Here is a 17633-nt window from a genome sequence, read left to right as displayed (position 1 = left end):
TCCTCAAGCTAGCAGTAGAACAATTTTATGTACCTCTCCCTCTGACTATGCCCGTTATTTGGCTTTAGTTTTAAAATTGATAAGGCAATCATAAATTATTTCTCAATGTTGGTTCCCTAAGCTTAGTGTTAGAACAAGTCTATGGACCACTCCTTCCGACTATACTCATTAATGGATACTCCATCTAGGTTAAGTTATATCATAACCAGAGACAGTCAAAGTTGATTGATGAAAGGCCTACAAACAAATGGTATCCATGTCAAGTATACACCATGCTTCTCCTATGGCACAATCTAAAAGGAGATTCTATTGGTTGAAAGTTTTTGTATATTCCCCTAAAACAAGGATGCCTCAAGGTTGACAGATTTAAAATTTCAAGGTGCAACATTAGCCTCAATGGGTTCAAATAAAAAACAAATAAGGTGTAATTAATAAAAACTCTAGATGATATCATACTTCACTCCCCAACTTGTTATAGAGTTCTTTGTAGTTAGGGATATTCAGACTGCTCCAGCAAACACCTTTGATCATCAAGATAGCTCCACAGAATATTGATTTTTTTTCCTCTATGTTTATGTATAGTCTCGCTTTGATATTTTTGTTTAAGATGTTATAGTAAGATGATTATTTTTTCCACATTCCAACAACCCTATTGTTAGCTTCCTAATACCCAACTGCTAATTTAATAAAAGTTTCGCGATGAAGAAACTGAAAAGTGAAATCCAAACACTTTTACTAAATATGCTGAGTATTCTAACAAATAATAGCAGCAAAAAATAAATTCATGAAGACACAAGCACACAATAAACAATACACCAAAAATTACCCAAAAACCCCCAACTAGGGAAAACTTGCCAACGTGTGTGCTTTATTATTATTATGCTAATCAAAAATCTTTAAAAAATGATTACAAATACTCAGAAATATTCCCCTTCACCCATTGTCCCTCAACACACTGTTCTACATCTTTCTGACCAACTTGGCCTCTACATACATAGTTGTACGAACTCGTACATGCTATTTGGCCCTCCTACGTAGGCTGACTCGGCCTTGGAAAGTGAGCAAGTTGGTTGGAGAAAATTTGAAGCAATTTGACCTCTCTTTTCTGCCCTCATGTGTTGATCTAGAAAAGTCTCCTTTGTTGAGCTAACCACACAAATCTCTAGTGCATAGTCTAATTAGCCAAGTTTGCAACCTTCCTTTTTTATAAAATCGAATTGGCCCATCAACTGAAGTCGGGTTGTTGAGATCGATTTACTTTTTGACTATAGGAAAATTAGAATTTTCCTAAGTCAAATTAAGTGAAGGTATAATTGCACCTTAGTTTCAGTTGTGGGTCCCACTGCCAAATTTAGCGCACTTCTAAATTTTGTAGAACCCTTCCATCTCTAACTTCAATTAACACTCCCTCTTAAAGAGGAAGGTGTTTTGTACTGCACCCAACTTATCCATGAAGTAGACAAATCTATCTCTTGTCAATGCCTTGGTCAAGATATTTGTTATTTGCTCCTTCGTAGGTATGTACTGAAGTCTGACTATACCCCTCTGAGCACAATCTCTGATATGGTGGTACATGATCTCGATGTGCTTGTAGTGGTCATTAAACATTGGATTTTCAGAGAGCTTGATGCAACTATGATTATCACAGTTTATGATCGTGGGCTCCAACCTCTGACTGAATAACCTGACAAGTAGATTCCTCAACCAAATAACCTCACAAGTGTTGGAATTTCTAAGTTTAACTCGTTAGACATTCTTCCTGTACTATCTGATTTATTTTTTCCTACTTGTTCAATTACTTAACAAATTATTTACCATGTAAATACTAAAAATAAATACAAGTACATTATCAACATCTACATATCATCAACTGAAAGTAAACAAGCACACAAGTGACACCATTATTTTTGGACTACTGTTCTCGGAAAAACCTAATGCGGGAAAATCAGTGCAGCTATTCAGAGGGTTTTATTATTAGGCAGTTTCAGAATACAACCTTGGTACCAGAAATGGCTTACCTAACAAAGAATGCCCTTAGTAGTAGTACCTCTCAGTGGGAGACAAATATTCTAGCTAAATCACCGGATGAACGATCCCACAACAACAATGCAACTTTTGTTGCTTTGTGTCACTCTGATAGGGACTGCGTCACCCTATACGACTCTCCAGCTCCCAATCTGTCCCACGAAAAATGTCCCAGCATTGCCTCTAGGCCCTAGGGTCAGCCTCTCTAGCCCAGCGTCAGCCTCTCTAGCCCAGCGTCAACCTCTTTGGGCTCTGCGTCAACCTCTAGAGCCTCTGTGTCTCACAAACTGGCCCTCTATGGCTTTGTGCAGCTCCTGCTTGCCTCTGTGTGGCCTCAGGCTGGCTCCGCGTGGCCTCTAGTTGGCTTTGCGTGGCCTCTGGCTGGCTCTGTGTGGCCTCAAGTTGGCTCTGCGTCAACCTCTCACGGCTTCTGCGCTGATCCTTCTGGTACTAACTCTCCCTCTGTACTATGTATTCACTGCCCCTCAACTGTAACTCAGATCACTCACTCAATTTCCTCAGCAAACCTTGCCCTAGAAAATCGAGTTCTTGATCTCTCTCGGTGTGTTCTCCAACTGACCCTCAAGCCTCCTCTTATAATTTTCTCGTTGGTCCATCAACGGCCGAAATTAAATCTCTAATCAATAGCTAAGATTATATTTGGCTTGATCCATGACTTTTGGACCCTTCTAACCTAGTTTTATATTAATACCCATTAATATTTTATTTTTCCTAAGTTTAGACTTAAGAACTCCGTTAAAAATATTAATTATTTTAATATCTCCCAAACTGGTTAGAATCTGCCCAAACCATTTATGGGTCTTGGAGATCTCATGTGCTTTAGCCTCTCCACCAATTTTCATGGCTAGATCACATCCATTGCTACCCAAAATCAACACTCTCTCTTAGTGAGGATTGTGCTCTAGTAATACTCCTCACTAAGTATCACCATGATCATCCAGCATCGGTCCCTATGCTGATGCTAGGCCTCTCTGCCCAGCATCCTCTGCACTGTTGTCCCATGGCCCTGCCACTGCCACTATTGCATCTATACGGCAACTCCCTCTACATCTGTGTTGCTACTGGTCCATATACCCTGCACTGCATGCCCTTCTCCTCACGTTGCAGTGTGTTGCCCATAGCACTACCACTACTAACTGCTGCACTGCAACCCAGTTACTGAGAAGGAAGTAACTGATCCACCCAACTCTAACATCCTGTCAGGCTAGAGACACTCCCGATGTTGAAGCTCCCTCTGTCGCTAACAAGTGCTCCCTCTACTGTCCTCTGTGTTACTGCAGCAACTCCATGCATCTCGCACTGTTGCACACTTATTTGTGCCATCCTGCACTGGTGCAACACTCTCGTGCTTCTCGCATTGTTGCAACTTGTTGTCCTAGGACTCTTGCATTGTAGCACTCTCTGTCGCTCCATCTGCATCTGTCTCTACCAACATCTGCCAGTGCTGCTACTCCTCTTCAGGGTTCCTGTAGCAAGGTATAATCCAAGAGGTTGGGTACCTCAAGGATCTTGCCACTCATCGCATGTAGTTTGTCTGACTACAACTCGATGTCTCCCCACTTCCTCTCAAGTGGCGCATGAGCACTCATGGCACACAGAACAAATAGGAACCTATCCTTCCAAACCATAAAGTTGGATGCTCCGTCCAGCGTATCCTGATCCCTTAGCCCATTCTTGGCCATCTATTTGCTCTTCTCTGTTGACTCCTCTGAGTCTCTCTACTTCCTGTCTAGAAGTTCTCTGTTAGACTCCTGCTAAGTCTCTCTACTTCCCATCTAGAAGTCCCTCCTCCTTGCTCTTGCCTTGTTAGGTATTGTTCTAACCACAATATCCCACCAGCTTCGCTCCGCAAATTATCTGCAACCTCCTATACCCCAGCAACTTGAAGGACTGAGCCTCTAGGCTCTACGCAATCCTGGCACTGGCAAAATTTGCACCTCTTGGCCACAGTGTCGATCCTTCCTGACTGAGAAATATGATCAGGCACTGCGTAGGTCAGGTGTGCTCATCTCTGCCTCTGCGCTAATCCTCCTCCTGGCTCGCACTGATGACGCAAGCCCTCTGCGTCACCCCTTCCTTGTTGTTTTCTGTTAGGAATGACTTCTGTCACTCGGGACAACTATTTCTATTGTCACTGCTTTGCTCGGCTGATGCATTCAGTTACCCTATGATCTGGAACCACCCTCTAATACCATGTTGGAATTTCTAAGTTTAACTCATTAGAAATTCTTCCTGTACTATCTGATTTATTTCTTCCTACTTGTTCAATTACTTAACAAGTTATTTACCATGTAAATACTGAAAATAAATACAAGTACAGTATCAACATCTACAGATCATCAACTGAAAGTAAACAAGCACACAAGTGACACCATTATTTTTGGACTAATGTCCCCGGAAAAACCCATTGCGAGAAAATCGGTGCAGCTATTCAGAGGGTTTTAATATTATGCAATTTCATAATACAATTTGGGTGCCAGAAATGGCTCACCCAACAAAGAATGCCCTCGGTAGTAGTACCTCTCAGTGGGAGACAGATATTTCAGCTAAATCACCGAATGAACGATCCCACGGCAACAATGCAACGTCTTCTGCTCTGCGTCACTCTGATAGTGATTATGTCACTCTAATAGGGACTGCATCACCCTATCCAGCTCTCTAGCTCCCAATTTGTCCCACAAAAAATCTCCCAGCGCTGCCTCTAGGCCCTGGGGTCAGCCTCTCAAGCCCAGCGTCAGCCTTGGAGCCTTTGTGTCTCACACACAAGCCCTCTCTAGCTCTGCACAGCTCTTGTCTGCCTCTGCGTGGCCTCAGGCTGGCTCTGTGTCAATCTCTCATGGATTCTGCACTGATCCTCCTGGTACTACCTCTACCTCTCTACTATGTATTCATTGCCCCTCAGCTAGAACTCAGATCACTCACTCAATTTTTTCAGCTAACCCTGACCCAGAAAATCGAGTTTTTGATCTCTCTCGATGTGTTCTCCAACTGACCCTCAAGCCTCCTCTTATATGTTTCTCATTGGTCCATCAATGACCGAGATTAACGTTTGGACCCTTCTAACCCAGTGTTATATTAATACTCATTAATATTTTATTTTTCCTAAGTTTAGACTTAGGAACTCCATTAAAAATATTAATTATTTTAATATCTCCCAAACTGGTTAGAATCTGCCCAAACCATTTCTATGTCTTGGAGATCTCATGTGCTTTAGCCTCTCCACCAATTTTCATGGCTAGAGCACATCCAATTCTACCCCAAATCAACAGCGAGTTTCCACGCTGGTAGCCATGTACTAAGCCTCAACTGAGCTCAATGACATTGGTCTTTGTTTCATGTTGAACTGCGAAACAACTATTGACCCAACATTGAAAGCACAACCTAAGGTGCTCTTCATGTTTATTGAACCCCTGCCCAAATGCATCTGTGAATCCATGAAGACTCACTCCAACCTGCTTGTACAACAAACCATAATCTGTTGTGCCCTTGAGATACCTCAACACGTGCTTAGCAACAATCCAATGCACTCTGGTTGACTCAACCATGAAGCATGAACTGGCTCAACTTGTTAACTACAAAGCAAATGTTTGGTCATTTGATCACAAGATACATCAACAGCGCTATGAGCTGCCTATAGAGAGTGGGATCCACTTGCTCACCTCTAGTAGCGTCCACCTTCCTCCAGTTTGTGGCTAGATGCATGGTCATGGGCCTCCAATCCTACATGTGGAATCTCTAGAGAATCTCCTGCGCATCCCTGCCCTATCCCAAGAATATCTCCCCATCACCTTACCAAACCTCTAATCCAAGGAAACAATGCATAAGCACTATATCCTTTATCTCAAACTCTTCTGCAAGATATCTCTTGCAGTCACGAATGAGCTACATGTCCCCTGTCAATATCAAATCATCAACATATAACACAAGAATGAGAGGTTGGACCTCAACCACAATATATTATAGGTTACAGTCAACTTCACTCTTGGTGAAGCGTAATATGAGAAGGTAGTTGTCTATATGGGCATACCATGCCCTCTATGCCTATTTGAGCCCATAAAGAGCTCTCTTCAGCCTACATACATGCATGTCTTTGCTGAAATTTTCAAACCACTCGGGCTACTCAATATATATCTCTTCCTCAACAACTCCATTAAGGAAGGAAATCTTCACATCCATTTGGTGGATCTTCCACCCCATCTATGCTGCAATCACCAAAATAGTCCTAATGGATGAATATTGGGCCACTATTGCAAATGTCTCATCATAGTCCATCCCTTTGACTTGAGAGAACGCTTTGGCCACAAATCTAGCCTTACACTTCTCCACACTCCCATCAGCTACATGTTTAATCTTGTAGACCCAACATGAACCAACCATTGACTTGCCAACTAGTCTTGGCACAATCTCATAGATGTCATTCTACATGATAAAATAATATTCCTCCACCATGGCATCTTCCCATACCTGCCAAGACGCTGCCTCATAACAAGAAGGCTCTTCGTATATCACCTCAATCATAAGTGCCATGTACCCTGTATATCTCTATCATTGTTTACTCTATCTAAATGTGGAGCTGGGGGCTCCAACTCTCTCCTAAGCCTCCCTAATCAATTGATCTACCCACCTGGCTCATCCTCTCCCTGCACCAGGAGTCAATGGTTGAGTGGACCCCTCTAGCTCTACTCTCTCCTCTCGTTCCTATGCTTTCTCCTCAACGACATGTAGGACAACCTGCTCAACAACTGTCTATAATGAAGTATGAAAATTGGTTGAGCCTGTTGTTTGGGAGCCTGTCAATCCTCCTCCTAGGCTGCACCCTGTTCATGGTTCAAGGACTTTCTGAGAGCCCTTCCTTGCTCGAACTTCACATCATATCTGATCAATATCTTCCTAAGTGCTAGAATATACACCTTGCATGCCTTAAATGTCTCATTGTAGCCCAGGGAAATGCCCTTCTCTGTTGTGGGCTCCAACTTCTTCCAATTATCAAAAGACACATGGCAGCAAACATAGCTGTCAAAGATCTGAAAGTGAGACACATCAAGCTTCTTTCTTGTGAAAGCCTCCTCTGGTGTGACTTTTCCTAGCACCCTGTGTGGACTCTGGTTATGTAAAATGACTGTAGTGCTATATGCCTCTACCCAAAGAAACATAGGCAGCCCCTAGTCATGCAACATAGCCTTGTACGCTCCAGTTCTTGCGCTCAACCACCCCATTCTGCTGAGGGTTATGAGGTGTAGTGAGCTCTCTCTTGATTCCCTCCTTGGCACACAAGTCAATGAAGTCGTTGGAGATGTACTCCCCACCATTGTCTGATCTCAGTGCCTTGATCCTCCTACCAATCTAGTTCTCCACCAAGTCTTTGAACTCCATGAACTTCGAGAAGACCTGATCTTTCTTTTTCATGAAGAAGATCCAAGTCTTTCTCAAGTGGTCATTAATGAAGGAGACATAGTATTTGTATCCCATCAGAGATGGAGAGGAAAATGGTCTACATACATCTGAATGTACCAGCTCCAACATGCTTTTGGCCTTGTTGTATCTGCTGGAAAAGGATGCCTTGGCATACTTTCCAAGTGTGCAACCTTTGCACATGTCATGTTGATATACATTGTACTAGGGTAGCCTTATGGAAATCTCCCTCAAAAGCTTCAATGCTCCATGGTATAAGTGACCCATATGCCTATGCCAAAGGTTACATCTATGCGCATTGATCTCTCAACTACTCAAGGTTGCTTCTATCTCAAATTACAACATGTAGAGGTTCCTCACCCTAACTCCAATTTGCTTCATGGCTCCAAAGTTTAAGTGCTTGAGGAAAGCCTTTCCACTGTTGGAAATAACCTCATAACTTTGTTTTCCAAAGTTGAGACTGAAACAAGTTTTTCTTCAACCCTAGGACATAAATGACATCTTTAAGGCAGAGAGGATTCCTAGACTCTCTCTCAAACTTGACAATACCCATGCCTTGTGCTAGGCACCTGCCATCATCTCCCATCTCTATATGAAATTGCATATCCTTCTCTGCCAACTAGATACAATATCCCTTGTTCTCGGTTATATGAAAGGATGATCCACTATCAATAATAACACATCTTGTTGCCCACTAAACTTTCCATGCAAGCTATGAGAGAAAACTCCTCAAACTGAGAAGTGAACTCCTCTACCTCTGTTGATGTTGCCACGTGATCCTTCTTGGATTCCTTCTTCCTGTTTGGACACTTGGTGGAATAGTGCCCAAACTGATGACAATAGAAGCACTTCACTTTATTGATATCTTTCTTCTTCTTGCCTCTTGAACTAGACTCAACATGTCCTGGATTTTTCTTGCCCTTGGCCTTGCCCCCTTTGCCAACTAGGGAAAAGTTTTCCTCTTCCTCAGTCTTTGCATGAGACCCAAATTTAGCTTGCTTCTAGATCTCCTCTTGCATGCAATCACTCCATAGCCACTCCCAATTTGGAAGCTTTTCTTTGCCACTCACCGCATCAATGAAATTTTCCCATGACTTGGGAAAGCCAAATAGTGCAAAACTAACAAGATCTATGTCTTAGACTATCTCCCCAACCCCAACTAACACGTCCTTCAATTGGGTGAATCTAGTCAAGTAAGAAATCACATAATTAGACTTAGTCATCTTTATATTTCTGAGTTTATCTCTAAGTACCAACTTCCTAGCCTCACTCGTACCCTGGTACAACCCTAAGATAGTTGTTCACATGGCCTAAGCTCTCTTCTTTCCAGAAGAGTGAAGTATGATGTGATCCTCGACTCCTTCAAGAATTATTCTTCTGGCCTTTGTGTCCTTATTGTGTTGGGCCAGTTGTTGAGGGTCTTGTGGACTATCCACAAACTCCCAAACTCCTTACTCCTCCAACACTACACCAATCCTTTCCTTCCAAGAATAGAAATTTGAGGCCCCTTCAAGGCGGTTCTCAGATATCAACCCCAAATATGCCATCCCGCTTGTTCGATCTACTCAAAAACCCTTGTGTAGAGCCTACTTGAAAAACCCTTGCGCAAATTATGCCTTCGTCATGCAACCATAAACCCTAGCATAACCCTAAAGTGAACTGAATCCCCTTTCCTGTGTCTTTCACTTACTCCTGAGGAAAATAACACACTTTTTGGTCTTCAATCAAAGACCCACTCTAATACCATGTTAGCTTTCTAATACCTAGCTGCTAATTTAATAAAAATTCTATGAGGAGGAAATTGAAAATTGAACTCCAAACACTTTTACTAAATATGTTGAGTATTCTAACAAATAATAGCAACAAAAAATAAATTCATGAAGACACAAGCACACAATAAACAATACACTAGAAATTACCCAGGAAACCCCTACTGGGGAAAACCTCCCAACACACTACTCTATGTCTTTCTAACCAACTCAACCTCTGCATACACAACTGTACGGACTCATACATGCTATTCCGCCCACTTGTGCAGGCTGACTTGGGCTTGGAAAGTGAGCATGTTGACTAAAGAAAATCTGAGGCAATTCGACCTCTCTTCTCTGCGCTAATGCATTGATCTGGAAAAAGCTCCTTTGTTGAGCTAAACACACAAATCTCAAGTGTGTAATTTGATTAGCCAAGTTTGTGTCCTTCCCTTTATATAAAATCGAATTGGCCCATCGACTCAAGTCAAACAAGCCCATTAAATCAAGTCATTAACTCAAGTTGAACTGTCGAGATTAATTTACTTTTCGACTATAGGAAAATTAGAATTTCCGAAGTCAAAATTAAGTGAAAATATAAATGTGCCTTAGCTTCACTTGTGAGTCCCACTGCCAAATTTAGCATAATTCTAAATTTTGCAGAACCCTTCCATCTCTAACTTGAATTGACATCTCTCTTTTGGGTAGCATAGTGTGTATTTGTTCTCTCTCCCTTGATATATATATATATATATATATATATATATATATATATATACTCTAAAAGCTCTACGAAATGGCTCCTTTTTAGCAGCTCAAAATAATAGTAAGGGAAACTAGCATTTTTGGCATGAAATCCAGCAAGAATCATTTTGGATTAATGGAATCACATATATCAATCATTAGCATTGCAAAATCAAGTTTCAAGAGGGGTATTCATGGGTACTGAAATCCATTTATGCTTTAGAAACAATGATTTCAACAATCCAAAATTGCAATTTCAACAAAGATTTTATGGTCAAATTCTGATGGTGCCAAATTGAAAAAGGTCAAAACCATATAATGTTTAGTTCCCTTATATATATATATATGGAATATCCCTTTCTTTTATTTAATTGAAAGTTTCTAGAAATTTTATGATGACATTTCTTCACTCCATAAGAGAATTTAACAAAAAACTGCAAAATCCAACTACTTTATTTATTTAATATTGAGAAGGAAATTACATCAAATTTAATTGGAAACCTAACATATAGATAAACAAAAATAACTTGGTCTTCTTTCAAAATCCTTCTCTTGTTGGACTCCCTTATCAACCATGTATGTTGCTTCAACCTTCAAACATTTACTCCAAAATCTCGCCTTTCCTCGTAAGCACCATTGAAGAACCAAAAGTGGCCCTTCAACTTGACTAGCTAGGGTGGAATCTTTCACCACCAAAACTAATCGCCATCAGCTAGGTTGTGTCTCTCAACACTGGAACTGGGAACTATAGTGAAATGTCCCGAGGGAATTTTTTGCCCTTAGAATTTATTGTTAACTAGGGTTTTGTCAATAAATCATAATCAATAATGCACATAGATTTTATTGTTAACTAGGGTTTTGTCAATAAATCATAATCAATAATGCACACTATTTAACACTAAGTGTCCATCAATGCACTGCACCAATATTATAGAAGATTTTCAACAACAATATGATTCTTCAACAAACCATAATGAGTTAGTGTTGACCACCCAATGAACAATAAAACTATTCAATCAATAATCCACCATGTATAACCCAACTGTAATTGCAATATTCAATAGATCTATATTCCAACTGTAATTCACTAGCTAGCATTATCCAATCCTGTTGTCACTATAATAACTAACCACTCACTATCCAACTATTGCTTTATCTATGTTGTTTCAACTCGCTTGTTGTCAAGAGGACTTGTGATAGTCCCTTCTTATCTGAGTTTCCCTTGCTACCAAAGTAGTACCCTTAGCCCATAGGTATGATGATCTTATTGTTGTATAGATCACAGTCTTAGAGAATGGCCTGGATGTTTCATTGTCCAAACCTGATGCATGAGCTGATGACGAGTGACCTCAGGGCTCTACGCGATCTCAAATAGAAAAATGGGGTGTTTGTTGCCTTATAAAAGTATTCAATGGTTATATCGTTGTCCTAAGGCACCTCAGGACTTCCAACGCTACTTGATGGCCACAAAAACCTCCTGTGATTACAAACGAAGAATATAGTGGATCCTTGTTACATCAACCTTGCCCTAATGCCACCGAAATGGTTTGACTAGTAAGTGGTTGGCTGATCTGCTGTCTGGAGATGACTTCAACTCGACCTTGGAGGATTTTAAAGCCAAGGTTTTACCCACAAATGGCTTGTTGTCTCCAATTATTCCTCCACAAGGTTAGCCACAAACCTAACTTGAGATTCCGATCTACTATGGGGGTGGAAACCCTCTCGCCTCCGGTAGTAAACTTTATATCTTAACATAGTTACAATATAGCCTAGATTGTCCTAACCGAGTCACAGAGTAATTCTTGTTCTGCGGAAAACAGGAATCGTGATTCAGGTAGCCACCATGAGACATTCTTGCTTGCCATAATAGATTAGAAACATTTGGAGGGACTATGTCAATCAGATCAATAGAAAAGACTTCTTCCTTGCTAGCCAAAATAGAACTGAATTGCTACAAGATAATGTAATATAACAAGACAGAAAAGAAAAGACTAGATAAGGTGGGATCACCTCCACTGAAACTAGACAAGAAAAAAAGGGGTCTTAAAACCCTCAAAACCTCATCCCAAAGAAAACAGAGATATTCCAAATCCAAATTGATGATGATAAAATTGTTTTATCTCTCTCTTATTTGTAGATTCCTCATGGGGGCTCCTTTCCTTGATTTAATGAGAGGGGTTGCAAGTTTAGCTCCCAAATCTGGCTTTTTGCCCGAGCTACCACAAATTTACCCAATGTTGCCCCAAAACATTGGATAATGAATTTTCCCTTTTATCAATGACTATAGCCTACGGGGTTGTTTTAAAATTGGCAACTAGGGCCAAACTTCATGTGGGTCATCTTATTTATGGCAACTGATATTTTTCTTGGATTCCTCTCATTGAGAGGTGTAGGATTGATCTAAAGATCATCAGATTCCGATAAGTATTCATGGAGTTATGAATTTATTTGTGTTAATAGACAATTTGTCAAGGTCAGCCAACAACCAAATAAACCCCACATGTGCTCAACGTTTTAGTATAAAAGGAGATGACTTGAGAGTCATTTCACACACACTTCACTCTTGATTTCTCTCCACTTGTTCTGGGTTTTAGTGGAAGAGAAATTTATGAGAGGAAGCCCTAAAACACAGAGGTAAAGGAGCCCTAGTATGAAGCCCTAGATGCAGTCTCTACAAGCCCTAACGTAGTCCTAAGGAGGTTGTCCTAACACAGTCCTGAGAAGGAGGATCTACGCAGCTATGGAGGAGGTCTTAGCAACCCTAGCCTATGACAGCTCTACGCATCCATTTATGGAGGAAGAGAGCTCGTTGAAGGAGGATAATTCCCTATGGTAGCCGCAACAAGAAGAGGTTGGGACAGCGTGTAAAAGGAGGATTGATTTGGGTCTATTTCAGGGGTCCGAAGTGTTGGAGAAGGGGTCAAGTTCCCTTACTAGAAGAGCCTCAACCATAGGACAGTTTTCAAGGCACTTTGGAGGGGTGCAGATCCATGGAAAGGCAATCGCAACCCTACACAGTCTTGTTGTAGGGTGCCGCAGCAAATTATAGACACGCCGAAGGGTAGACAAGGGCTAGGGCATCCCAGAATTGAAGCAGCAACCCTCGGCCCCTCAAAGAAGGAAAGTCGCATCTTTTGGGAGTGTTTTTGGGCACAAAAGAAGGTTGGTTAAGGATTGTCGTGTACCCTAACCAGGCCTAGTTTGTTGCAACCAAACAGACCTTCGAACAGTGAGTTGTAGCATGTATCTTAGGTGCTTGGTGTGTGTGCAGCTAAGGTCTGTGGCAAGCCACAAGCCTAGTCACTCCTAAACAAGTCATCATGGAAGTGTTAGGTGCTGCCACATGCCCAAAACAGTGGCGTGAGGAGGCAACCATGTTCAAGGAATGTTTTGGGCATGATTGTTGGGTTGTTGTAGGTCAACGGGATAGCAAGCAATCATAGGAGCAGCCATGACTAACAATGGGACAACAAGCAATCATAGGTGCTAAACATTGGAACAGCATGTGTGACAATAAGGGACAGCAGTGTTAAACATTGGAATAAGCAGTGTGACAGCATGGTGCGGCAATGGCAAATGGGACAGTAAGGACAGTGCTTGGTAAAGCATGGTACATGGGACAGTAAGCATTATGGTGCAACAATGAGATGCAGCTTGATGGGCATGGTGAGGTACAAGATGAGGTAGCACTGGTGGGTGCAACAGTATGATAATGAGGTCCAGCATAGTGATCATGAGTGCATCATGGTGCAACATTGTAATGTTCCTAAATAGGAATTTAAGTGAAACCATTTAAACAAACAATGCAACAGTGGAAAATTAATAACATTTAGCAAACACCCATGAAACATTGTAATACTGGAACTGTTGAGCCATATATTATGAAATATGAGAGCATGAGTACAATATATAAATGGAGTAGTGCACCTAAGCTTGTCTCAAAGACAAGTCGAACCAAACCCAGGTGGTAAAATAGCTGGAAAGATGGCTATTCAGTTGATGCTCTACTATGCTCTGACCAAACCCAGGTGGTAAAATAGCTGGAAAGATGGCTATTCAGTTGATGCTCTACTATGCCCTGCGTTGTCCTAGTAAACCGGTGATCTGTTAAATTCGGCCTGCTGGAAAGTGCCCAAAAACTACCCAAAAAATTTTGTCTTTTTAGAATTAGACTCCTTGGACAAAACCCAAAAAAACCTAGAAGGGAATTTCTCTGATTTTGATTTTGGATTTTCAACCTCTTGGGAGCTGCTCTTCGGCTACATCTATTGACTTTTGGCCTGCTGGAAAGTGCCCAGAAAATTCCACCTTTTTAGCCTTAGACTCGTTGGACAAAACCCAGAAGGGAAATTCTCTAATTTTGACTTTGGATTTTCAGCCTTTTGGGAGCTGCTCTACGGCTACATCCGCCGACTTTTGGCCTGCTGGAAAGTGCCCAAAAACTATCTAGAAAATTCTGCCCTTTTAACCTTTATACTCATTGGACAAAACCCAGAAAAACCCAAAAGGGAATTTCTTTGATTTTGACTTTGGATTTTCGGCCTTTTGGGCACTGCTCTCTAACTACATCTGCTAACTTTCGACCTGTTGGAAAGTGCCCAAAAACTACCAAGAAAATTCTGCCCTTTTAACCTTAGACTCCTTGGACAAAACCAAAAACGGAATATCTCTGATTTTTACTTTAGATTTTTGGCCTCTTGGGTGGCTAAATCAACCTCTGCGTATCTCTGGCTGCCCAAAAAACACGTAGCCCCTTCCTCTGCGTGGCTGGCTGAGCTATGAATCGCTGCTGGAAACTCCTACAATCTCTATGGTACAGCCTCTCTAGGGCGGGCACAAATGGTCCCCTGAAGTAGAGGTTGAATCTTCCCTGCAAAAGGCTCGTGGCTAAACAATTAGTAGACTCGCTAAGCAATGGAGCGTACAAGAGTGAGTTTGTTTGTCAAATACTCAGAATGAAAACAAAATGAGAACTGATCTCTCTTTATAACTCCTTGGGGACCCTTAGCCTCATGTGGGCCTCTCCATCCACCCATTCGATTTTCCCTCCAAGCAATATCGAATGGCTAATTCGAACTCCTATATGGGTGGCCCCCACATTCCACTAGTAGCTAAATAAAGTCGATTCAGCCCCTAAGTCCATAAGACAAAAGTGTGGGGCCCTCTTCCTTCGTAAAAAAGTCAGCAAAATTGTGTAGCAGCACCCTGTTACTAATGTGTTTGAGAAGGGACATGGCAATCCTCCCCTCCCAAATGTTGCTTGCCCTCAAACAACCTAAACGTTGGGTACTCCAAAATATGCTCACCCTCTGGCAAGTTCTTCCAATGCACCAAACATCGCTTGTCCTCAAGCAATGCCTGAAAAAACACCCTCTCTGACTGTGGACCCCCACTATCACTGCAAACTTCACCAGGGTCCCAAATGTGCCATTGGATCGTCCTTGATCGTTGTACTATCCTATAGTGAAGGAGTCCCTCGATACCAGGATCCCAAGCCAACCTGATCAACATGAAGCCCCCCTTGCTCCACTCACTATCCTACCAGATATGGGCATTAGAACCCCTATGTCTATCACCAATAAGTAGAGCATCTTGATGATGTAAAACTCTGCCCAAATCCTCATGAAGTTGCTCTACCGAATAGTCCATCTCATGCACTACAAGAGTAAACTCTTGAAGATGCAATCCAATCCTAGTGAAATTGAACCCTCGTCTACCCGGGCCTCCCCTGATCTCCTCTTGTCGATCACCCTGCCACACTGGTGAAGTTCCCCACACCATCAATGAATCACTAAAACCAAATGGAAGATCTACATGACCCTCCCTTGTAGAAACCAGCTCACCTCTACGGGTAGTTGAACTGCTTAGCCCTGTTATGCTAGAATCCCCTACCCATCGTAGAAGGAGCCTATCCTGCTCACATCATAACACTCTGGTCATGAATGACTGCCTAGCATGCTCGTACCAGAACCTCCTCTCCCATAACTCTCGGCCATAATCTATGTGATGATCAAGGCTAGGCCAATCTTGCCAAAGTGACTCAACAGTGCCAGCGCCTATCACTCCATGGCTAGCCCAAATCCTGAGCAACAATCTGCCTTGTCCTGTAGTGAAGACTTCGGTGATCGCCCATGTCTCCGCCTGTGAACGAATCAGTCCACTTGTTATCCTGACTATGCTCACTAAGGAGTGGAGTATCCCACCAATCCATTAGATCCCTAGATCCCAAAACCATATTGGAGGTCCACAAACCCCAATCCTCTCTGTCTGTCGCTGTGATATGTTGCTAGTTGTTGGGACCCCTTTGTGTCCCGTCTCTGCCCCCTATAGGTATCCAATAGGTAGGCACTGAGCATCAAGAACCCGTGTCGCAAATATCCAGCGATCCCAGCCCCTGATGATGTGCTCAGGAATTGCCAAAAGCCTAGGTATCATCCTGCCAACAAGGACTATTGTCCTCCACACCTCATGCTCCCCCAACACCTCAAGTTGTCCGACTGAAAAAGCACCATGTAACTCCCTCTTGGTCACCTCCCCAATTGTGAACCTAGGGGTGGAACATATGCTACCCCGAAAATCAACCATGCCATCCCTAAGTCTGTAACCATCAACTCGTGCACCTACCAAGTGTCTCCACTGGAGAGTCTCCTCTCGGCCCATGTCACGTGGTGTCTCATCCAAGTGCCTAGGGTGTGCCCCCATGCCTTGCTCCCTGAATGGAGAGTGTCAAAGTGAAACAACCAAACTCTCCGTGACTGTAAGCAACACTGGAGGATGATGGGTGGGTATGTCCCAAAGAGTATGATCAAGAGTCTGCTAGAATGCTCAAGAGTAATCCTACGGACGACCCTCTCTCCACCTCAGATCTGCTGATAACTCCCTCGAGGCCCTGCCTCCACTAAACATGGTGTCCCCAAATGCTCGACAATGTCCTCATCGATCCTAAGTGAGTTGTGTCCAATGGTACACCTACTATCCTTGTCCATAAATCTCCCTGGAGGAAAAGCTCCAAGAGCCCGTTGCACCACATCCTGTGTCATTGCGTACCACCAAGTACCACCGCACTCCATGAAATTCCATTGTATGTGGCAACCTATCCCTGTACACCACTAGATACCCCCGACTACGGCTATACCATCCTGTACCCTCCTGTGTCCAACCTATGTCACTGCACCTATCACTCCCTGCACATCCTCAATGTGATGCGAGTCACTCCTCCTACCCCACAGTGTAAACCAGCACGCTATGGTATACCACCATGTATCTCCATGCTCCTTTCTAGACCACTGCTCCTCACTGCATAACCCCGCACACCACTAGGTGTTATGGCCTAGAATTGGGTATGTATGCATTAGGCCACATCCCTCTATATAACACTGAACTTACGACTCGACTCTGTGTAGTCTTGTGTACCACTGCCTACTATCATACCACCCTGTAACATATGGTATCCTGCATGTGCCAAAGTGTCCGCCACTCTGATAGTGACCCCACCATGACACACGTCATGTCCCCTCGTCCATCCTGGTAGACTTGAGCACCCTAACTCCACTCTTGCTAGGGGGGATATCTCCGATGTGTCGATCGTCTGTGACCCCTGAGTCCTAAACCTCAATGGGAGAACATCGTCTCCATACAATATCTGGTCTAGTGGCCTACCCAAGCCACCTCCTCGAACCAGCT

The sequence above is a fragment of the Pinus tabuliformis genome, chromosome 3_2 (assembly GCF_031772625.1).
Source record: "Pinus tabuliformis cultivar Carrire ecotype Pingquan chromosome 3_2, CPIR1, whole genome shotgun sequence".
NCBI lineage: Eukaryota > Viridiplantae > Streptophyta > Pinopsida > Pinales > Pinaceae > Pinus > Pinus tabuliformis.
Note: the sequence above shows the minus strand (reverse complement) of the source record.